We start from the raw sequence: 23,620 nt of genomic DNA, 5'->3' as shown, positions 1-23,620 counted from the left end.
CCTGTTTGGGTGATTTATAGACAATAATACGTTTACAAAGGAGTTATAAACATGTTTGACTTTATTCCCAAGAAGTAAGCTAGACTGGGATAATACTGGTAAACCACTTCCTTTCCCTGAAATCCTGGATATATTTAAACTGGGGGGGGGGGGGGGGGGGGGGGGGGTCATTCAGCCTAAAAATTCCTCCTGTTGGAGTAAATTAAGCTTATGTATTTTTTTATTTCAGAGAAAAAACAGAAATGGAGATTCGTGTTATTGAGCCATTCTTCACAAACCACAGCTTTGAAAACCCAAATGAGTATAAATCTGAATTTACCACAAAACTGCTCTGTGGATTCAGCCTGTCCTGAGTCTCCTGAAAAACCCAGTGGTGCATTTGAATGTACGACTTCTGTATTTCATGTGTGCGTCAGTTGTGTTTTCAATGGGTGACATCACACTCAGTCAATCCTGATACAATAAATGGTGGAGACACAAGAGAAGAGGAGGATTGGTTCACTGTAAAGTCTGCTGAATGACCCACAACATATGTAAAATAAAAAATTGAATTTAAACAACTTAAGTCTCTTTAACCCACAACAAATGTGCTTACATGTATGTAGATAAAAAAAGGTTTGCAGAGCTGCTGTTCTGAATAAAATAGGATATAGCTTGTCTATTAAAGCACCTCGTGTTCCGATTTATGTGTTTTTCCTGTTTTGAAGTTACTATACTTGATTTTAATTCTTTAAAAAAATCACCTGATCCTGAAAATGAACAGCTCATATTTGCTGCAAAGCAAATTAGTGAGTAACAAGAGAGTATTTCCCTCTGATTATGTGCTTAAACAGTCTGTTGTGCAGCTTGCTGACGCATACAGTTCATTAAATGAGTTCAGCACAGCTCACAGATAAAGCAGCCCTTCCAAGCAGCCTGCACTGCTCCAGCGCTGCCCTAAAGCAGGACAGTCAGGTTTGTTTTGAATGTAGCAGAAGCTCTGCTCAAAATTCAAATGAGTGTTTGCCTGGAAATGCTTGAAAATCAAAGGCCGGGTCTGAAGAATGGCATTATCATCTTAGCCATGCAGCTGCTGCAGCTTTATGGTGATGGAACCGGTCAGCCAATAACTCCTGATGGCTTGCCAATAATTTGATGAGTCCTTTTTTGATTGCCAGAAGCTTTACAATGATCGTTTATCCGGCCTCAATGTCCTTTAAACCTGATGGACAAATTCCTAATGTTTCCTAAATGTCAGGTGAGAGATTTAGAATGCAAGTTTTCCAAGTAACCTTCCATCAGGGTTCTTTCTTTCTTTCACAGCTCTATTTAGATTTGTTTAGGTGCAGAAGTAGAGAAAAGCAACAAGGAAATTACAAAAGAAAGGACAGAATCTGTTTTGTGATCAGTCGGGCTTCAAAGAATACAAACTCGTCCTCCAAACGCTGTGGTCAGTGAGCTTTTCCTCGTAACCCTTGTGCTATCTTAGGTGACCCCCTGTCATGGCTGACGTCGTAGACGTGACTGACCCAGACGCTGAAACCCGGAAGTAACTCACGATCCGAGATGTGGGTTTAGAAGAGGTTTATTTTTACAAAGTCTTGTGGTCGAATCCTCTTCGGATGGAGACTTATAGTTCTTGGGACGGGCGTAAGGCGAGGCGTGGACGCCGAGGACGGCGGAACCAGCTTGGGGCAGGACGTGGACGCCGAGGACGGCGGAACCAGCTTGAGTCAGGACGTGGACGCCGAGGACGGCGGGACCAGCTTGAGGCAGGACGTGGACGCCGAGGACGGCGGGACCAGCTTGAGGCAGGACGTGGATGCCGAGGACGGCGGGACCAGCGAGGGGCGCGGTGGAGAGCTCAGGATGATGAAACCAGCGAGACCAGTGGTGAGGGAACCTGAAGGATAATGCAGAGCGTGGTGAGTCAAATAACTTAGCTTGGAAGGTAGATACTAAAAGGCCAGAAATAAGCACCGGAGTGAGTATAACGAACTGGCGCTGAATTCTGATGAGAAGATCCCTTAAGAAGGCTGGCAGGGTGATGAGGAGATGAAGGTCAGCTGGTTCCAATCAGCAGAGCAGGTGCAGGAGCTGAGGGAGGGGGAGGTGAGCTGACAGGCACCGTGACAGTACCCCCCCCTCAACGACCGCCTCCAGGCGGTCCAGGACGGCGATCAGGGTGAGCCCTGAAGAAATCGTCCAGGAGGGAACGGTCCAGAATCAGGGAGCGGGAGATCCAAGAACGCTCCTCCGGACCGTAACCCTCCCAGTCCACCAGGTACTGGTGACCACGACCCCGGCGGCGAACGTCCAGAACCCGACTGACCGTAAAGGCAGGGGCGCCGTCGATGAGCCGGGCGGGTGGCGGGGAAGCGGACGGCGGGCAAAGGGGACTTTCCTGGAGGGGCTTGATGTTGGAGACGTGGAAAGAGGGGTGTACCCTCAGAGCCGCCGGGAGTCGCAGCCTGACGCAGGTCGGACTGATGACCCGGTCAATGGTGTAAGGTCCGATGTAGCGAGGTGCAAGCTTGCGGGAGGTCGCCTGCAGAGGTATGTTTTTGGACGATAGCCACACCTTTTGCCCGGGTTGGTAAGTGGGACCCTCTCTCCTGCGCCGATTGGCCATGCGACAGTTACTGTCCCGAGAGCGCTGGAGAGCAGCCCGAGCCTGGCGCCAAATGCGTTGGACACGTCGCAGGTGGTGTTGTACAGAGGGCACGGCTAAATCCAATTCATGAGAGGGAAACAGAGGGGGAGAATAACCAAGAGAAGCTTCAAAAGGGGACATACCGGTGGCGGCAGAAGGGTGGTTGTTGTGAGCGTATTCTATCCAGACGAGAAACTTGGACCAACTGGAGGGATTCTGGGCCGAGAGACAACGGAGAGCGGCCTCCAACTCCTGGTTAGCCCGCTCCGCTTGTCCGTTAGACTGGGGGTGGTATCCCGAAGTCAGGCTAACGGTGGATCCCAGAGCAGAGCAGAAGGACCGCCAAACCTGGGAGACAAACTGGGGACCCCGGTCGGAGACAATGTCCCTGGGTATCCCATGGTGACGGAAGACTTGGTGGACTAGGACCTCAGCCATCTCAGCGGCCGTGGGGAGCTTCGGCAGGGGAATGAATTGGGCGGCTTTGGAAAATCTGTCCACAATGGTTAATATAACCGTGTTACCTTGCGACGGAGGCAACCCGGTGACGAAGTCCAGGGCCAGGTGGGACCAAGGGCGTTCGGCGACGGGCAGGGGGTGAAGGAGACCAGCAGGAGGTGAGTTAGAGGACTTGGATCGGGAACATACCGCACAGGCGGCGACGAACCTCCTGACGTCTTGCACCATAGTAGGCCAAAAAAACCTGCGTCTCAGAAGATTGAGAGTCCGGTGGACCCCACCGTGGCAAGACACCCGGGAAGTGTGCCCCCACACCAGGACGTCGGAGCGGAGAGAGGAGGGGACGTAGAGAGTGTTATCGGGAGGAGGAGGATGGTCAGGCTCCTCATCCTGGGCCTGCTGGACCCGAGTCTCAATGTCCCAAGTGAGATTGCCGATAACGTATGTGGGCGGAATGATAGGGGCTGCTTTCTGATGGTCGTGGGCACTAAACATACGTGAGAGTGCGTCAGGTTTAATATTGCGACTACCGGGTCGATAAGTAATGGTGAAGGAGAAGCGGTCGAAAAAGAGGCACCAACGGGCCTGACGGGAGTTAAGGCGTTTAGCAGCGCGGAGATATGCGAGGTTTTTATGATCGGTCCATACGATAAAAGGGTGCTCAGAACCTTCTAACCAATGACGCCACTCTTCTAAGGCGAGCTTGATGGCAAGGAGCTCGCGATTACCGACATCGTAATTTTGTTCCGCGGGGGAAAACTTCCGCGAAAAGAAGGCGCACGGCTTGAGTTTACCAGAGTGTTCCTCGCGTTGGGACAGGACGGCTCCGACCCCGGAGTCAGAGGCATCGACTTTCACGATGAATTGGCGTTGCGGATCGGGTTGTATTAGGATGGGTGCGGTGACGAACATGGTTTTAAGTTTATTAAAGGCGTTATGAGCCTCGGGCCCCCAAACAAACGGTTGATTCACCGAGGTGAGTCTGGTAAGTGGTGCGGCGAGACTACTGTAGTTTCGTATGAATCTGCGGTAAAAGTTGGCGAAACCAAGAAAACGCTGTAATTGCTTGCGTGAGCTGGGAGTCTCCCAGTTAGCGACTGCGGAGACTTTGACAGGATCGGGTCGGATGTTGCCGGCTTCAATGATGAAACCGAGAAAGGAGATGGAAGTGACATGAAACTCACATTTCTCGGCTTTAACAAATAGCTGGTTCTCGAGGAGGCGTTCGAGGACCTGACGAACATGAAAAGTATGGATTTCTGGATTGGGCGAGTAAATAAGAATGTCGTCCAGGTAGACAAAAACGAACCTATTTAGGAAGTCACGAAGGACGTCGTTAACGAGATGCTGAAAGACTGCTGGGGCGTTAGTGAGCCCAAAGGGCATCACCAGGTACTCAAAATGCCCCAAGGGTGTGCTGAACGCAGTCTTCCACTCGTCCCCCTCCTTCATGCGAACCAAATGATAAGCGTTCCGGAGGTCTAATTTAGAAAATATGCGCGCTTCCTGTACCGAGTCTAAGGCGGAGCTGATGAGGGGCAGAGAGTATTTATTTTTGACAGTGATCTGGTTCAACTCACGGTAATCGATGCAAGGACGCAGAGATTTGTCTTTCTTTTGGACGAAGAAAAATCCGGCCCCTACAGGAGACGAGGAGGGGCGAATGTGGCCGGAAGCGAGAGACTCGTGAATGTATTTCTCCATGGAGAGCTTTTCAGGACCGTACAGGTTAAATAACCGGCCCTTAGGAAGAGTAGCGCCGTTTAAGAGCTCGATGGAGCAGTCGTAGGGGTGGTGTGAGGGCAGCGCATCGGCTTTGCGCTTGCTGAAAACATTCTTAAGGTCGTGATAACAATGGGGTACCTTTGAGAGGTCGGTCTCCTCCGGAGTGTGCTCGTTATCGGGGGGAGACAGGAGGGATGGCGGAGCGGAGGCAGTTGGCGAGACAGTGGGGGCTCCAGTTAGTGATGTGGAGATTAACCCAGTCGAACTGAGGATTATGACGGCGCAACCAGGGGAATCCTAGAATTACAGGAGACTGAAGAGATTTAGTGATATAAAACTGAGTGGCTTCATGGTGGTTGCCCGAGGTGATCAGGTGCACGGGTTTGGTACGGTGAGTAATGCGTGTTAGTAGTTGGCCACCCAGGCCAGCAGCTTTAACGGGATGATCTAGTGGTTCAATGGGGAGGTCGAGCTTGGACACCAAACTACAATCCATGAAGCTCTGTTCGGCTCCGGAATCGATAAGAGCCCGACAATCATGGTTACGAGAGTGATGACTAATTTTGACAGGAACATAAAGGAAATTATTTCCCTGAGAGTCCGTAGGGTCAGCCTCCCGCGGCCTGTCTTCTAGCGGGGGGCTCTCGAGTTTAAACGTAGTGTGCATTGCTGTACGTGGTGACCTGATCGTCCGCAGTAGAAGCAGGTACCCTCCTCCATGCGTCTGCGCCGTTCCTCAGGAGTGAGTTTGTAATGGCCGATCTGCATCGGTTCCTCCGGGGGTCGGCTGGTGTTTTCTCGCAAAAGGGAGGATGGCGGCTTTGACACGGGAAACTGAGGAACAGGGTCAGCGATGGTTCTTCCGACAGAACGTGTGCGTTCGTTCTGACGTTCTCGGAGCCGCACATCCGAACGTAGGGCGGCGGAGACGAGCTCCTCAAAAGTGGTAGCTTCGGGCTGAGAACATAGATGGTCTTTGATGTGATCACTTAACGATTGGTAGAAAACGCCTTTGAGGGCAATGTCCGGCCAACCAGCCTCAACCGCTAGTATGCGAAAGTCGATCAGATGTTCACTTACAGATCTGTTGCGTTGCCTTAGGCCCAGAAGGCGGCGAGTGGCTTCCTCTGCTTTGCGGGGTTGGTCGAAGACCAGACGAAACTCCCCAATGAAGCGTTCAAAAGGTTCCTGGAAGATGGGGTTAGCTGAAAGATACGCCTGGGCCCACTGAAGGGCTTTGCCACGTAGAGAGTTAACAACGAGAGTAATTCTACAGTGGTCTGCGTGGTAATACCGCGGGGCCTGCTGGAAAATCAGTTGACATTGTAGCAAAAAACCACCACATGAACTCACGTCTCCTTGGAACGGTTCGGGTTGTAGCCGGAAATTTTCCTGAGTCCATGCAGTGGTGGCTGGGTTAGAGCTACTGGCAGCGGAAGCTGTGGAGTTGGAACTAGTGTTAGCCGTTTGTTGGCTGGTTAGCTCAACCAGCGTTTGGGAGATGCTGTCCAGACGGCGAAAAAGATCTTGCTGCGCCGTGGCCATCTGGTTGAGTGATTCAGCTTGACGTCCGAGGGCTACACCTTGTTGTGAGACGGCGAGGCGGAGTCCTTCCGGGTCAGCTGGGTCTGTGTAATGGCCAGTTCGTTCTGTCATGGCTGACGTCGTAGACGTGACTGACCCAGACGCTGAAACCCGGAAGTAACTCACGATCCGAGATGTGGGTTTAGAAGAGGTTTATTTTTACAAAGTCTTGTGGTCGAATCCTCTTCGGATGGAGACTTATAGTTCTTGGGACGGGCGTAAGGCGAGGCGTGGACGCCGAGGACGGCGGAACCAGCTTGGGGCAGGACGTGGACGCCGAGGACGGCGGAACCAGCTTGAGTCAGGACGTGGACGCCGAGGACGGCGGGACCAGCTTGAGGCAGGACGTGGACGCCGAGGACGGCGGGACCAGCGAGGGGCGCGGTGGAGAGCTCAGGATGATGAAACCAGCGAGACCAGTGGTGAGGGAACCTGAAGGATAATGCAGAGCGTGGTGAGTCAAATAACTTAGCTTGGAAGGTAGATACTAAAAGGCCAGACATAAGCACCGGAGTGAGTATAACGAACTGGCGCTGAATTCTGATGAGAAGATCCCTTAAGAAGGCTGGCAGGGTGATGAGGAGATGAAGGGTTAAATCTCTGTCGTCTCCTGCAGACCTTTTTGTCATTCTCTGTTAAAACAACTCCAGGAGGAGGTGAACAAGGTCAAAGAAAAAACAAGACAAAAATAACAAAGAGGTTTTCTTAGTTGTATTTCAAAAGGTCCAGAAAAAAAGATTAGGAACACCACATTGTGTGTGTGTGTGTGTTTTAGCATTTTTGTTGTGGTGTGTATCTTTTAGAAATACATAAATAGACATTTAGGTGTGAATATAAATGTTTGAACAAATGGATACATGGATGAAATGAATGCATGGGAAAGCAACATTACACCTGCTAGATGTAACAGATGTAATGAAATGATATGAATGAGTGAATGAATGTAATGCAACCACAAGAAAACACAATCCAGTGTTCCCTTGTGCCGGTCCCAAGTCCGGATAAATGCAGAGGGCTGTGTGAGTGCACAAACAAACTGAACATATGAATCCTAAACAGAGACGAGTTCAGTTTATATATGTATATATCACACACTCCTTAGCATCTCAGAGAAATAGTCCAGGAAGGCTGAACTCCTCCCCTATGACTGAATGTGGACTCAACTCACCACACAGTCTAGGCTCTGAAACACAGTCACTGTTGTGTTGTTGGACTTATGTGCTCTTTCTGTCCATAACAAGCATCATGTGTAAACACAAGGGGTCCATCAATGCACTTGGCACCAGGACACCCTCCACTGCTGTTCAGAGCTGTGTTTACAAGCTCTGTGGGGCCTATGGCAAGAAGGAAGGAAGCCTGGGACCATGAAGGCCTCATCCTCTCCAACCGCTTCCATGTCCTGTCAGTAGCTGCTTCTCCACTCAGTGGTAAAAATCCTCTCCCTGTCGCTGCTTCTTGGACCAAGAGAGAAGGCCGGCTGGAGGTTCATCTTCCGCTGAAAGCAGACAGCTTCTAAGAGACGCAATGAGTAGAGGCCCTGACACCCGCTGCCCTCCGAACACAATCCACGTCCAAACCAAGTGGGGTTTCCATCTGCGATCTTGATCGGAGCGTAGGGTTCAAAGTTCGCTGCAGGTGTTGCAGTGACTGCCGCCATCTTTCCTGCTTTTGGTGTCCCACCAGCCTCATCGGTCGCTTCCCCTCCCGCTACGCTAGCCAGCTGCCCGGTGGACAACTGAGCTGTCCACTAAAGCCACTGTGGACAAACACAGGTGGGGCCACCGTGGATGGCCAGCATATATACCGGTACATAGACAGAGAGAGGTAGATCTACAGGTAGATCTTTTTGAGCTTCTCAACTCAAAGTAGCTTCCATGCCAAACAAATGAGGGCACCCCTTCTTCTTCTTTTTCTACTGTGTACTAGGTCACTGGCTCGCTACAGCTGGAAAAGGTTTGGTGTGAAGCGGTGCAAATCTCGCAAATCTTGTTCCAGGTTTTTTTTTCACAGCTCTATAAATGACAGACCTAGTGTCATAAAATTCCGGCCAGGCACAAACTGTAATTTTTAGTTTTTCCTCCGTGATCAATTTTCATACCGCTGGTACCACCATGAATGTAAAGAGACACTATCTATTATCAAATCCAAGTCCCTCATTGATTAAAAGGTCTTCATCATGCTTTTCTTAAGCCTTTCAGAGTAAACCATATCTATACACACAATACCTTTGGCACACTAAAAAATTAATTTTTCAACGAAATATGGGTTATTTGCACAGCCCTTTTCTACCTAAAAGTGAGAAGACTCCATTTCTGAGGCTCCGCCATTCTCTCCTTGAGATGTAGCCCATTTCATGACATCATCTTAAAGTCGGCCTTGACAGCATGTCTGCGTTTCGCCCACGAAAACAAACACAATCTGAACTTTTGCAAAAATGGACGTGCATATTGTGCAAATAAAAGGAAAGCGTTTTTGCCGATCATCGCTGGCTCCATGGAGAAAATGGGTGTGTGTGTTAGCCTGGGGGCGGTGCTCTTACTCTCACTGGAAGGGGCTGTTCCTCACTTTGTGATGTCATAATGTGGATTGGAAGGGGCTGGTGTTTAGAGCATGAGTTTTTGGAGGTATACTCAGAAATGTATAAAGGGATCAAAATACCACTTTGGGATTGTTTATTGTGAGGAATTAACATTATACACTTAAAAGCTCAAAAGGTTTTGCATGTATTTAAAGTTCTACCTGGTTTCACTTTCAACGCTCGTTCAATGGCCATGTGTTGGGTTCGTAGAGCCAGAGAACAGTCGTAGAACCTTGCAGCTACAAGTGAACGTGAGAGTTTTGAACACGGAAGCTCAAAATGCGCATTTATGCATTTACACAGACTTTTCATTGGAAGTGACCAATTGAACACAAGCTGCTGAGGCCGGTGTGAAAATAGCTTCACAATATGGTCTTGTGAGGCTTGAACGCTTCACAAAGTTGTTTATCAATTCCTGAAACCACATTTTGGTGGTTTGTGACACCTGTGCCACTTTTACAATTTGTTAATACTTCCACCGACACGAGAGAGAAAATTCCCAATTTGAGCTGGAGATTTTAGAAGGTCCTGTTTGGATATGACAGCCAAACTGGGTTTCCTGTCTCCAGCCTTCAGTGTTCTCAATGCACAGAAACAGACAGGAGGAGGCTGGTTTGTAGTCAGTCTGCAGCTTTTGGTGAAACTATTCCAGCTTTGCAAACCCTTTAGTGCAGTCCCCTTGTCCAAACTGTTATGGTGGTAATGACTTGTAAAAACGTTAAAATATATTTAGAAGAATATGGTGCCCTTTTATTCTTTTTTTTTCAGACAGAACCTTTGCTGTAACTGGTACAGACACAGATACAAAGACTGAAAATGGGGAATTCCTGTAAACTTTTCAAGAGATTTTTTAAACTACTCTGCAATCACTGTTTGCACTGCAAACGCTGCAGAACATGAATGAGTCAACAGAGTAGAAGACCAGGGAGGAGCTCAGACTGAGGGAGTAATCAACTTCAGCTGAATCAATTAATTTGAGCAGGTGAGGACCTGGGAACATGACTGGAAAGCAACTGAGGGGGATTATTAAAGCAAGACCTGATATGAGGAGAACCGGAGGCAGACATGAAACTCATACGCAAAAGCAAAACCTAACATCAACTGTTTTAATGGAAACAAGGCCTAAAATGAGGTCAGATCCTTTCTCTCATAAATTCTGTCTGGACTTTAATGTCATCTGTGTCAACCTGAACTAAAACCACTTCAAAAGATTTTTTTTATTTAATCAAAGCCACCTCTATTATTGTCTGTGTGTGTTATTGTGCCTCCGTTCTCTGCAAAGACAGCTCTCTGAAGCGTCCATAACTTAACAGGAAACTCAAATAAAGCATAATAATCATTGGACGGGAAATATTTAAAGAACAGCATGTAGTTTCCCTGAAGTCAATTACCGAGCATCTGCAGGAGGGACACTGTGCACCTGTTTGTGTGTGGCTGCGGGCTGGATGAGTGTTTGTTCAGACTTTGTTACACCGTGTCAAAGTGACACTTCTACATTTTGAGAGCAGTTAAATACACATGCGTGACCAAGCAAATAATCAATGCACTGGTCCGCAGATGGGCTGAAGCTCAAACAAGCAGAGCTTTTGCCTTCTTGCTCTGTGGCAGCAAGAAAACAAACCGAGGGACACTGATCGACGGGGAGAAAACTGCTGTGCTGCTGCAGGCTGTCAGAGGAGGAAGCCAAGCCTGGGCAGGACCCCGCCCCGCTGTGAAGGGCTGAAGGGTTTTAATGTTTCACGAGTCTTTTTCTCACGCAGCCTTCATTTGTAAACGCTAATCAAATTATTTGATTCAAGGAAGAGAGATACTTGAGGAAACAGAGGGAAAACAGAGAGGAATTTCAAAGAGACCAGACCGTTTCCCCAGCCAGCCGCCTTCCTCAAACTGCATCTGAGTTAGTTTCTAAAATATATGGATAAACAAGTAGCTGCTAGATGCTTTGAAAGCTATTAGGTGACAGTTATATATTTACATATATATAGCAACAGGTTAGGGACCTGTCCAAAGTGTAACCTGCCTTTGCCCGAGAGGTGCTGGGTTAGGCTGTGGCACGCCAATGACCCGAAAGGAGTACAGCGGGTGGAGGAAATGGATGGAAGGACAGCGTTTAAAGAACAATCTGAAAACAAATTTGGGCAGATTTGTTTCTGGTAAAACGGTGTTCCCGACCAGCAGAAGATAATAACAAATAATGAAATACAACGGAATGTGTTCAGATATGTGTTCACACTAAATCCAATCACTTTGGCCATCCACTAAATGAAATTCACAGGGAGGCAAAATCTTAAAATCTACGTTTAAAACAGAGTAAAATAAAATTCTATAAACCTTCAATTAAACAAATCTAAAAAATATACAAAAAGTAATGAGTAATAAAAACATTTAAAACAAGTATACAAGTGTAGTGAGCTCAAAAGAGTACTACTTATTTTTGCAAATCATCTTATTTTTGAAAATCAAACCCCGGTCATTCGCGCACGCAGCGACCGCCGGAAACGGTCAGGAATCCGACGAACAGGAGACGAGCTCTGTGGAAAAACAGGTGGAGGAGTTCCTAAAGTCCAATGGAATTTCTCTGGACACAATGTGGAGATCCGCTTCCAAGGAGAAGAGACACCGACAAACCAGCAATCCTCTTAAAGTTTGTCAATTGGAAACACAAAGCAGTTTTTAATGAAGCAAGGAAGAAATCTGAGGGGAACCAACGTTTTTTTGAATGACAAGCTCACGAAAAGGAACGCCGACATCGCCAGAAGAGCACATTACTTGAAAAAGCTGGGGAAAATTCAAGGAACCTGGGTAAAAGACTGTCAGATTTATGCAAACTCTGTGGCTCCCCTGAGCAGTCCAAGGTTGTTCTTATCAGGAGCCTGCAAGATTTGGAAAAATATTTACCCACTACAGTCTAAACAAGAGATACGTGAAGATGCTGGTCTTACGAGGTGAAGAGATGAACTCTATCCATGGCTTCTAAAAAATACAACAGTTTTTCTTCAACAGTCACCTGCAACCAAACGACTCTCAGAGACCTGAATGGTGAGCAAACCGACCTTCAAATATTCAGTGATAATGACAACAACCTTCAAGACATCGACCCTGATCAATTCTTCTCCACTGTTAATATGGACTGCAAATATTATAGCATAGATGACTTTAAAAACTCTGTTAACCCAGAAGGAAGACTGTCAATCATTCACTTTAACAGCAGAAGCATGTATACCACCTTTGAAAACATCAAGGTTAACCAGCGGTCTACAAAATGCTTGTAAAAAGAAAAATAACCTCTTTAAAAAATTCTTAAAACAGAGAACAAGAGAAACTGAACAAAGATATAAGTCATATAAAAATAAACTAACTGAAATAACACGTTACAGTAAAAAAAGTGTACTTCAATAATCTACTGAATGATAATAAATACAACGTAAAGCAAGTTTGGGAAATATTAAATAGCATCATTAAAAATGGGACAAAAAAGCGAACTTATCCAGATTACTTTACAGATGAGAAGGGTCAAAGCTATGACATCAATGTAGCAGCAAATGGTCTCAATAATTACTTTGTAAACGTGGGTCCAGAGTTGGCAGCGGAAATTCCAAAATGCAAAACTAGCAAAGACAATAATCCACCCATCGAAAAGATCCCACACTCCATCTTTCTCTCTGATGTGAACGAAAATGAGCTGATATCAATTGTGAATAAATTCAAGAGTAAAAACTCAAAAGATTGTGAGGATATAGATATGAATGTGGTGAAAAAAGTCATTTATAGTGTATCTAAGCCTTTCACATACAAGAGTACATCTATCTATACGAGTGGAGACAAACACCAATTTACAAACTATAGACCTGTTTCTCTTCTTCCACAATTTACAAAAATACCAGAAAAAACATTAAATGATAAATTAGTTACATTTATTGATAAATATAACATTATTAATGAAAACCCATATGGTTTTAGAGAAAACAGATCAACCTCTTTGGCTATCATTGATGCTGTGGAGGAAATCACAAACGCTCTGGACAAAAAGAAATATGCAGCTGGAATTTTCATTGACTTAAAAAAAGCATTTGATTCTCAATCATGACATCCTACTTGATAAACTGGAAGTGTATGGGATAAGAGGAATAGCGCTAACCTGGGTCAAAAGCTATTTAATGGGAAGAAAACAATTTGTCACAATCTCTTTCTACTTCAAAAACGAGTCGTCAGAATTGTACATAAAGCCGGATATCTTGTTCATACAAACAATTTATTTTATCAATCTAGACTTTTAAAACTGTATGACCTTGTGGATTTTTACACTGCACCACCTTTATACAGAGCCAGTGTTTCATAATGGAATTGTTACCATTCCATTATAAAAACCCCTTTCTGAACCAGGCCCTTATTGCTGAGACGTGTTCACCAGACACTTACACATCACGTGCACTCTGTGCTTACAGTCAGCTAGGGGCGAGTACTCACACCTTACTAATGACTAGAGTGTGACGTAAGGGCACCATATGGACATCATAAGTGAGTGTAACTTCCATTATCCCTATAATACTTCATGATACACCTATAACACACTTGACAATGGTATGTTTCAATGGGGGTCTAAGGGCAGGGATGCCAGTATAGTTTAGTCTGTTTGTTAGTTCATTTTAGTATTTTCCTATTGAATTCTATGTATTCATGATCCTTTTGAGTTTATGTTTCACTTTTTCAATTACCGATACGAAGCCCATTGAGACGACTGTTGTTGTGAATTTGGACTATACAAATAAACTTGAATTGAAATCGAATTGAATTTGAATGGGGTCCCTTGAGGTGGCCGCACGAGCCCAAACCTTCTTGCCCCTTAAACCTTGTGCTATCAATTCACGTTAACGTTGGGAGTGGGGTCATCTGGACCCCACAAGACAGTGTTCTGAACCCTTTTTCTTCAATGATTTTTTTTTATCTTTACTGGTGTCTGTCAAGTGCTCCAGATTTGGTTTGTATCCCCTGCACTTGAAAGGAGGTTCTACCTCGCTTTTGGAAAGACAAAGCAGGATTCCACTCAGATTGTCTTTTCTCTTTTTTATTTTGAAAAGTCATGTGAACAACCAGGTGAAAAACCTTTAAACACAAGTGAAAATCTGGTGATTCCCATGACAATTACCACCATTTTCAAAATATAAATATAAAGAGGTAGATTAATCCAGTCAGTTCCACAATTCTTCACTACTACAGTCAAAATAGATCTCTGACTCTTACCAGGTGTATCTTCACAGGCCAGGTGTTTTCTCAGACAACAATTCAACAGTATTATCTCAATTGCTACCACATGGTGTGGTTAATGCCAGTGGAGGAGATCAGCAAAACCAAACAGGTCCCTCGGTTTGCCGCAACAGTGTCCATGGATTACATGAAATCCTCTCCACCTTTGTCATGCTAGGGATAACACGTCAATGTAAGGGTAGGGTCATCTGGACCCCATAAGATAGCACAATGCTGAAGATGTGACTGCTCCTCTCTACAAGCCTCTATGGGACAGCACAACCCAAAAAACTTGCAGCACCCGAACAAGTCTACCCCCGTAAGGGTACATGTGACTAAGGGAGAACTTTGAGGCACTGCAGAACCTGACAGTTCTGCACAGTTTCTGTTGATGGCTGGATGTCTGATCCTGGGATGATTAAAGGAAGGTCTGAAACACACAAGTCTCTTCAGTTGGTTATGATGACAGAGCGGAATATTCTATTTAAGATTACGGCTGTAATCATCGCTCATCAGGGCTTCATCAGGGCCGCCTCTCTGTCCCACAAATCCACAATCAGGCAGTCAGAGGTTCCATTCAGCCTGTTTTTTTTGTCTTTCAACCAGAAACTGGCTGCTGGATGAAACTTAAAAACCTGTTTCACACTCTGTTTTTTTTTCTGCTTTCTGATGCATTGTGGATAAAATTGTCCTGTCCAGCTATCCCTTTACTCCAAATCAATTTTGTGTTTGTACTCTCTTACCCACACTCAACCTCACTTTCCTGCAACAGTAAATGACAGGCCCACCTCTGTTTGTGTCAACCCATTACCGTTTTCTCTTCCCTCTCCTGGATCTCCACGTCCTCCACACGCTGTTCCAGTTCCTGTTCTTGCTGTTTGTCACCTTAAAAAAACTACTGCTTTTCTTTCAGTCATTTTTTTTCCTAGTCATAAAGTAGTTTTGACATTTTTTTTTTACATTTTCCCAAGACTAAAAGATACTTTGGTGCTTTTCTTTTGACTAAACTAGATGTATTATTGCCACCTTAAATACCATTTTAGTCATTCTGCGTGTGAGAAGCTATAGACAATGTTTAAACATTTTCATCATCTTTGGATTGACATCCAATTTTATCGTCAGCTTGACCTTAATTTATTGCTTCATGAGTTATCTGAAGAAGTCACATCCTGCTGTTTTCAGACAATAAACTGTATTTTCACATCACCATCAGATTACATTTCGCTGATTCTTTTAGCTCTTTCCTCAATTTTGTACCACAAGCAGTTTGATGCTCTGCTCTCACTTTGACTGGCAGTTTTTGGGAGAAACTTTGAACTCTCCAACTCTGCACATGAACATACATACCAACTGCAGAAACTTAGCTTCAAAAACGTCTGTTTGGTGGAGATGAAGAAATAACTTTTGCTGTTCATAGCTGTTCACAGACAGAAGGCACACTTTATGATCCAGAAGAAAAGAGCTGCCATTTCAGGGTGGGAGGTTGTTGCAAAGAAAGGTTTACCCAGAAAAACACAAACATTTGTGTGACTTTGTGTCAAAAATACGAAGCATAAAGAAATCCCTTGTGCTATCTTATAGGGTCCAGATGACCCCCCCCCCTTCCATTGACGTGTTCTCCCTACCATGACAAAGGTGGATAAAGGTGGAAAGATTTCATGTAATCCATGGACACCAGTGAAGATCACAAATCATTGAAGAAAAAAGGATCAGAGCACTGTCTAGTGGGTCTAGATGACCCAACTCCCAATGTTAACGTGCCTCCAAGGCACGTTAACGTTGGGAGTTGGGTCATCTAGACCTCACCCCACAAGATAGAACAAGGGATAACTGTGTTTTTATGCTTACACCCCTATTTTTGTGTTTTTCTCCGGATTAACAATCTGCCAAAGGTCTCTGCCCTTCTTCTCCTTTGTCGTTCAAACACTCCTGGGGGAAACAGGAGGCTTCTTTTTCTGCACATTATATCATCATTCTTCCCTGCGGTGTTTGTCTAATGTCTTTTCAGCTCTTGGCTTAATACGCTCGCTCTTTACCGAGCGCTGCTGGGCCCCTCATCCTCCTCCTGTTTGCAGAAAATTAAAATCTCTTTTGTGAGGCTGCTGCTCCGGTCTCATTACAGCTTATTCTCTGTTCTCGTGGCTGCTGGATGAAAAGATAAATGAACAAAGGCTTTCTACAAAACACGGATTCCGTCTTTTGAAAGAGAGCTTCAGGGCTCGGGTCATGTCGCACAAACTGCAGAGGTGAAAAACCATCTCTGTGGAGTGGGTTTGATCTGGATCCAGGGGTCTAGGTGGTCTCCACAGGTCTGATAAGCATGAAGATTTAACTGATTTATCTTTTGACATCATTTTCTGTCTTTACATGTGAGGAGAAATAAAAGTGTCTGGATCTACGGTAAATCCAAACATTTAAAGCAAAGCTAAAATAGATTTGGGTGATTGTGAAAACATATTAATGTTAGTAAGCTTTTGATGTTGGCTTTCCTGGTTTTCCTTTGTTTGTTTTTTTCTCTAGACCATTTAAATTCAGCTGCTTCTGTGAGCAAAGAAATCTGTCAGTGAGATGTGGAGGAGGGAGCCAAAGGCCAAACATGGAGACTGGACTCAGTGAGGAGAAGGTCACCTCTAAGGAGAACAACCTCTGATCGGAGGAAAGAGAAGTGCAACACCATCACACTTCACTAGAATGAGCACAAAGGAAAGCAGGCTTGCAATTTTTCCAAACAACTCCCGGTCCCTGTGGAAGCTTTGAGAAGGGCCTTCACCACAGGAGCCTGAACATCCTGGAGGCAAAAATGTTCTGCAACCTGAAAGGATCTTTCTTCACATCAGAGTTGGCAGAGGAAAGCATGGAAATAACAAAAACAAAGAAAAATGGGCCTGCCCTGAACAGGCTCTGGCTGTGCTAACAAGCAGAGATGGAGGAAAATCCGAAATGCAGCTTCAGATGTTTTCACTTCACATACTTTTATTCTGACAGGAATTATTCTGAAAGGACATTTAACGTGAAAGGAATGTTTTAGTTCTCTTTTCTCAGGCTGTACAGGAGCTGAACAGCTTCTGCCCCTGCAGCACGTTTGAGTTTTATGGCATTCTGGATGCACAGTCCAGCTGTTAGCAGCGAATGTGGAGTTTATCGCTGAATGCAGACGACATTTTGTCAGCTGGCAGATTTGCAGAAATCTTGAACACCACAGCACCGTTTCCTCTTTACCTGTGTGTCATTTTACTTTGGCATTTGAAGACCCACTCCAATGAAAATTGTGTTTTTTTTACATGTTCTTGTGGCATTTTCTTATTATGGAGGACATATATAAAGAAAAGTATACATTTCTGAGTAGTTGTTTATTCAAATCGTGGTAAATCGGGAGCCAATATTAAAATGCAGTTTGAAAAAACTCGTAGTTGTAATGTAGAAGCTACAACCACCAGGCCACAGTCTTCCTGCTCTGCTCCATTCTGATCATCCGCTGTCAGAAAAATAGATCCATGAACGTCTTTGTTTTCCTCGCCTGAGGTGGAATCTGGATCTAAACTGGACGGTTAGATAGCTCCAATGTGGCTCGCCATTTTTTTCTTCCTATAATGTTAGGTTGGGGGTGTTAGGGACTGTAAGCTAGAGGGTGAGAATGTAAACCGGGGGTGGGCAAGCCCTGGCCTGGGGGCCATATGCGACCGTTAAACTATTTAATCTGGCCCGCCAAACTGGAATAAATTGAAGTTTTTCCCGGATGGACATTTGCAATTGGCACTAAAATGAAAAACAACAACATTGTTTTGAAATAAAAGAACAAAACCAAAGTTCTGTTTTAAAGTATGTAAATCAATTTTCAATCAAAGTTAAAGCATGTTGTTGTCCAGATGCCATGTTATTTCTTCCTCTTATGAGGTGGGCCCACAAGTCAGATAGTTTGACCCACCACTGGTGTAAACAGGTGGATTATGGGAAATGGTGTTGGGCTTAAAAGTCCAGCCTAACACTCAGAGGAGAATTTCTAATGAACTACAGTGTCTTAGAAAACGACTGCATAATTATCATTAAAAGATCAGTGGGAACGCTTTGATAATAGATCAAAAGATGATTAGAGTGGGACTTTAAACTCACCATAGAGCAGAAGATTTTTTTTTCTAACAGCAGTTATATTCATTTGATTTGATTTCTTTTTTATTTTCATACACAAAATGAAATACTTAAAAAAAAAACAAAAAAAAAAAGTGATAAAGTGCTCCACATTCAATCTCACCATATTTTATGCATACATTTTGACAAATTTTACGGAGCCCGTGTCCTGACATTAAGATATAAAAATATATCTTGTTCCCACAGATTAATATCTTGTTCCCACAGGTTATTATGTCGTTCGCACGAAATACTATTCCGTTCCCACAAGATACTATTCCGTTCCCACAAGATACTATTGCGTTCCCTCAAAATACTATTCCGTTCCCTCGAAATGATTAACTCGTGCGAACGCAATAATTATGTCGTTCGAACGCAATAATTAATCCGTTCGAACGCAATAATTATTCACGTCATAAGTCATTCACGCGGATATGCTCTCTGTACGCCGGCAAAAGCCGCTTTCAGCGGTAACTTCCGTGTCTCTGTGACCCATATTCGTTCAAAAAAGGAATATGAAAAACAAAAATGATCACTTTATTACCGTCTCAATGAATATAAGAAAAATATCAAAAGATTTATGATAACTAGGCTGCTTTGTCATACGATAGCTCCTGCTAGGCTACTACTAGCTCCGCCGCAGAGCTCTCTGATCATGTATGCCGGCATTTGGGCAACTGGCTGGTCTGTTGTCCGACAGCTGATATTGTAGTTTAGGGTCGAATAGGAATAATAATATTCAGGACTTGTCTTTTATTAACTTTAGCAGTCAGTATATTTACATTCGAAGGCTATTAGGCTACATGCTAACTGACTAGCCGATCATTTCCTGTTATTAATTTACGTCATAGATTTACAGCAGATACCTTCACATTTCTGTCTGTGTGTGTCTCATTACATTGCATTGAAGACACGGAGGATGTTTAGAGAACAGATTTATTTATTTCAAAAAGCACAGAAGCATCCATCGTATTCACGTTCACATCATCTGGTACGCCCTCAGCTCAGTCATCTTGCTGCAAAAGCCGCTCCCTGCCGCTACTTCCGTGTCTCTGTGAGCATTCAATAGGGGTAAAAATAAAAGCAAGAATGGTCGATCTGTTATTTTTCTCGATGAAAATCTGAAAAATATCATATTAAGCTGGATGCTTCGCCTAAAGCACTTACCTTTAGCTTGTAGCATAACAACAATAGCAGTACGTCCCGTTTCCCATCGGCTTTGCTGCCAATCACTGGCCAATCACCGTGTCCCTGTGACCAAGGTCTAACAACAAGACCAATGATTGGCCAGTGATTGGCAGAACAGCACGCTGGGAAACGGGACGTACTGCTATTGTTGTTATGCTACAAGCTAAAGGTAAGTGCTTTAGGCGAAGCATTCAGCTTAATATGATATTTTCAGATTTTCATCGAGAAAATAACAGATCGACCATTCTTGCTTTTATTTTTACCCCTATTGAATGCTCACAGAGACACGGAAGTAGCGGCAGGAAGCGGCTTTTGCAGCAAGATGACTGAGGGCGTACCAGATCATCATGTGAATGAACGTGAATACGATGGATGCTTTTGTGCTTTTTGAAATAAATAAATCTGTTCTCTAAACATCCTCCGTGTCTTCAATGCAATGTAATGAGACACACACAGACAGAAATGTGAAGGTATCTGCTGTAAATCTATGACGTAAATTAATAACAGGAAATGATCGGCTAGTCAGTTAGCATGTAGCCTAATAGCCTTCGAATGTAAAGATACTGACTGCTAAAGTTAATAAAAGACAAGTCCTGAATATTATTATTCCTATTCGACCCTAAACTACAATATCAGCTGTCGGACAACAGACCAGCCAGTTGCCCAAATGCCGGCATACATGATCAGAGAGCTCTGCGGCGGAGCTAGTAGTAGCCTAGCAGGAGCTATCGTATGACAAAGCAGCCTAGTTATCATAAATCTTTTGATATTTTTCTTATATTCATTGAGACGGTAATAAAGTGATCATTTTTGTTTTTCATATTCCTTTTTTGAACGAATATGGGTCACAGAGACACGGAAGTTACCGCTGAAAGCGGCTTTTGCCGGCGTACAGAGAGCATATCCGCGTGAATGACTTATGACGCGAATAATTATTGCGTTCGAACGGATTAATTATTGCGTTCGATCGACATAATTATTGCGTTCGCACGAGTTAATCATTTCGAGGGAACGGAATAGTATTTTGAGGGAACGCAATAGTATCTTGTGGGAACGGAATAGTATTTCGTGCGAACGACATAATAACCTGTGGGAACAAGATATTAATCTGTGGGAACAAGATATATTTTTATATCTTAATGTCAGGACACGGGCTCCGTAAAATTTAACATATACTAAATGTTCTCATAGACTCAAAAGAATTACAGAAAAAAACATGAAGTTACCAAAACAACATCATGGAGTCACGATTGTCTGTACTTTGTCCCATTAGGCTTCTCATTTTCTAACTGATGTTGTTGATGTCATTTTTCTTTCTTAGTAAATATTCTCCTTCTCTTTCCTTAAACAGCTTTTTTATGTTTTGTAGAAGTCGGTTTTTTTTGTTTTTAAATTATTTATATCATATTGTATGTCCTTATGTCTGTAACTTTTAGTAATTTTCCTTTATAGAATAAAATACTGGTGGGTTTCCAATAACCCACTTTATGAATCATTCTTGTGACTTGTTCTTGTAAAGTGCACAGTAGCTGTAGGATGGCTTTGCAAGTGTTTTCCAACACCTCAATACCATAATTAAAGGGGCAGTGCTAGTGCACGACATACGGTAATATATACAAAGTGTTGTCATTGAGAAAATATTCAGCTTTGCTTTGTATCACATTACACCTTGATATTTTTAGCAACATTTTTAACTTGGGCTTTCATATTCAATTTATGCTCAATAACGATGCCTGGGGATTTGATCTCACTTACTCTTTTTATCCGTGTGTCCTTAATCATCAATTTCCCCAATAATACTGCTCTTCAAGTGCAGGGGTGCTCATGACGTCGATCGCGATCGACCGGTCGATCTTCAAGGACATGAGGGTAGATCGCAGGCCAGCAAAGATAAATAACCAAAAAAATACAAATATGTTTATAAAAAACGTTGCGATTCAAAACTCTCACAGAGAAGTATGTGACTTGATTGACATGCAGAACAGCCTATCGGACATCCTCTGATACATACGTCACTGCACATGCGTTTTTAAATGCACTGAGCGCAAACTCTCTCTGTCATTAGAAAGTCGCTACCTGCCCCACGGCACGTCAAGTCCCCGGCAGAAGACCACTCCGGCCCACTGGAGTGTTTATTGAGGCCCGGATCGCCCTCCCGCATGATGGATCCGAGCTCACTAAAGCTGCTGTGTCTTCCTGTGGCACGTACTTCTCGAGCGCCTCCCACGGAGCAAGCAGCGCTTTAGAAATGCTATGCTCCACCCACTGCACGGTTTACACCAGAGCCTGAAACACAATAGTCACTGCTTCAGAACACTTTGATAAAAGGCTGCAGGATTTACGTCAAACCACTTGGTCCACCAGACCAGTCCAGGGTTCTGGTTGTCAACAACATGAGGCACTTTCAGAAGTGTTTGACCACGAACGTCTGAGCCAACAAATGCAGTAATAAATCAAAGAGCCAAATACAATTTCAAGAAATAAGGCGCCTGGGATCAGCGCTATCTCTAAAAGCCAACAGTGGCCCTGATTTTCAGCAGAGTTCTGACCTGCAGATAACTTGATCTCAACTTTCAGTTGCACTGATAAAAGCTGCAGAAGGAAAAGGACCTTAATCTAAGTCTGCAGACATTACAGCAAAGAGAACGTATACAGTCTGTTAAATCCAGAAGGACGACTGTCAATCAGGCAGCAAAACATGGAATTACCAACCTTAGACAATGGACAAAATATGGACCTTTTTATTTCACAGGATTACCTTGTAATTATATAGATAAAATGTCTTCATCAATAATTCAATCCATCCATCTTCTATTCCGTTTTATCCCTTTCGGGGTCACGGGGCTGCTGGAGCCTATCCTGGCCACTTGCGGGCAAAGGCAGGGGACACCCTGGACAGGTCGCCATTCTGTCACAAGGCCACAATCACACACCCATGCACTCTCATATTCACACACCCATGGACAATTTAGAGTAACCAATTTACCTATGAAGCATGTTTTTGGACAGAGGGAGGAAGCCGTATCAATTATTCATCAATTGTTATCAATTTTCATCTATTATTGAAGATGGTTAAAGTGATTGATATATAATTATATCACTTCATTGCTCAAAAAAGTCATATTTATTTTAATGAAAAATAATGTTGTGACAACGAGCAGCTGTCACATTAAAGAAACAGACAGAAAAGGTTCATTGACAGAGTTTATTGTTTTGGTGCAGTTAAAGTTAAGCAGCGGCAGCAATGTTCTTCTAGGTCAGGAGCACCTGTGAAAGCACATAGATTTAAATATTTGTTTTACACCTGCTGCCTTGTCTATGCCTTGTCTGATTGTGATGACTTACCTCTGTATTCTGTGTCAGAAATGGTCCGCCAGCAAAAGAGGTCCCTAAGGGTACAAGGACCTTATATTGGTTCCAGGGAGGGAACCAAAATCATTGTATAGTTAACAGGGGAGATTTAGATTAGTAATTTTAGTATTGGAGTGAATTATTGAAATGTTTTAGGAACAGTCTGTGTATTCTATTTTTGCATGGGGAAATTATCTATTTTTATAGGGGTTAGGGGAACTTTGAATGTACATATTTTAATATTTTGTGTAAATAGATTTTCTGTGGGAACCTGGGTGGATGGTAGCTCCCAAAGGTGAAATCCTATAAAGGTGGGAGTTGTAACCATTGGGGTTTGTTGTTGGTTGGTGGTTAGAGCTGGGCCATGACTGTGAAATGCCAACAGAAGAAATTGGAAAATAAAGTTTGAGTAAAAAATCAAGTCCTGAGACTCCGCCTGTGCTTCTACCATGAGGATGGCCTCCGAGACTACGAGCTGAACGTGACAAGTGGTGTCAGAAGCAAACAATTAAAAGCACAGTGCAGAAAATGACAAGAGGAAAAAAGACTGAGACCCCTGATCTTCCTTTGGATGATGATAAAGCCACCTCATCTCACCAGGAAGGAGCAGCTGCTCCAGATGAACCAGATAAATTGGAGGAGTTGACTACTCTGGTGAAGACTCTCGTCCAATCTCAGGCATCCAGAGATAAACTGGTGGAAAAGGAGTCTGCACGCCAAGACCAAAGATGGAA

At 44.1% G+C, this 23,620-nt stretch overlaps 2 long non-coding RNA genes across 2 annotated transcripts; one reads left to right on the top strand and one right to left on the bottom strand.

Annotated features, from left to right (window-relative positions):
• Positions 1-19,267: 19,267 nt before the first annotated feature.
• On the bottom strand, positions 19,268-19,621 carry LOC144992098 (uncharacterized). The gene is made up of 2 exons (XR_013655897.1): positions 19,515-19,621; positions 19,268-19,399 (listed from the first exon to the last, which is right to left on the bottom strand). It is a non-coding gene; the product is annotated as an uncharacterized LOC144992098 (long non-coding RNA).
• Positions 19,581-19,949, top strand: LOC144992097 (uncharacterized). Its single transcript, XR_013655896.1, has 2 exons — positions 19,581-19,704; positions 19,818-19,949. It is a non-coding gene; the product is annotated as an uncharacterized LOC144992097 (long non-coding RNA).
• Positions 19,950-23,620: the final 3,671 nt, after the last annotated feature.

This window comes from Oryzias latipes, chromosome 5, assembly GCF_053564925.1.
Source record: "Oryzias latipes strain Hd-rR chromosome 5, Olatipes_Hd-rR_3.1".
In the NCBI taxonomy this organism is placed as follows: domain Eukaryota; kingdom Metazoa; phylum Chordata; class Actinopteri; order Beloniformes; family Adrianichthyidae; genus Oryzias; species Oryzias latipes.
Note: the sequence above shows the minus strand (reverse complement) of the source record. Positions and strands in the feature narration are given on the sequence as shown.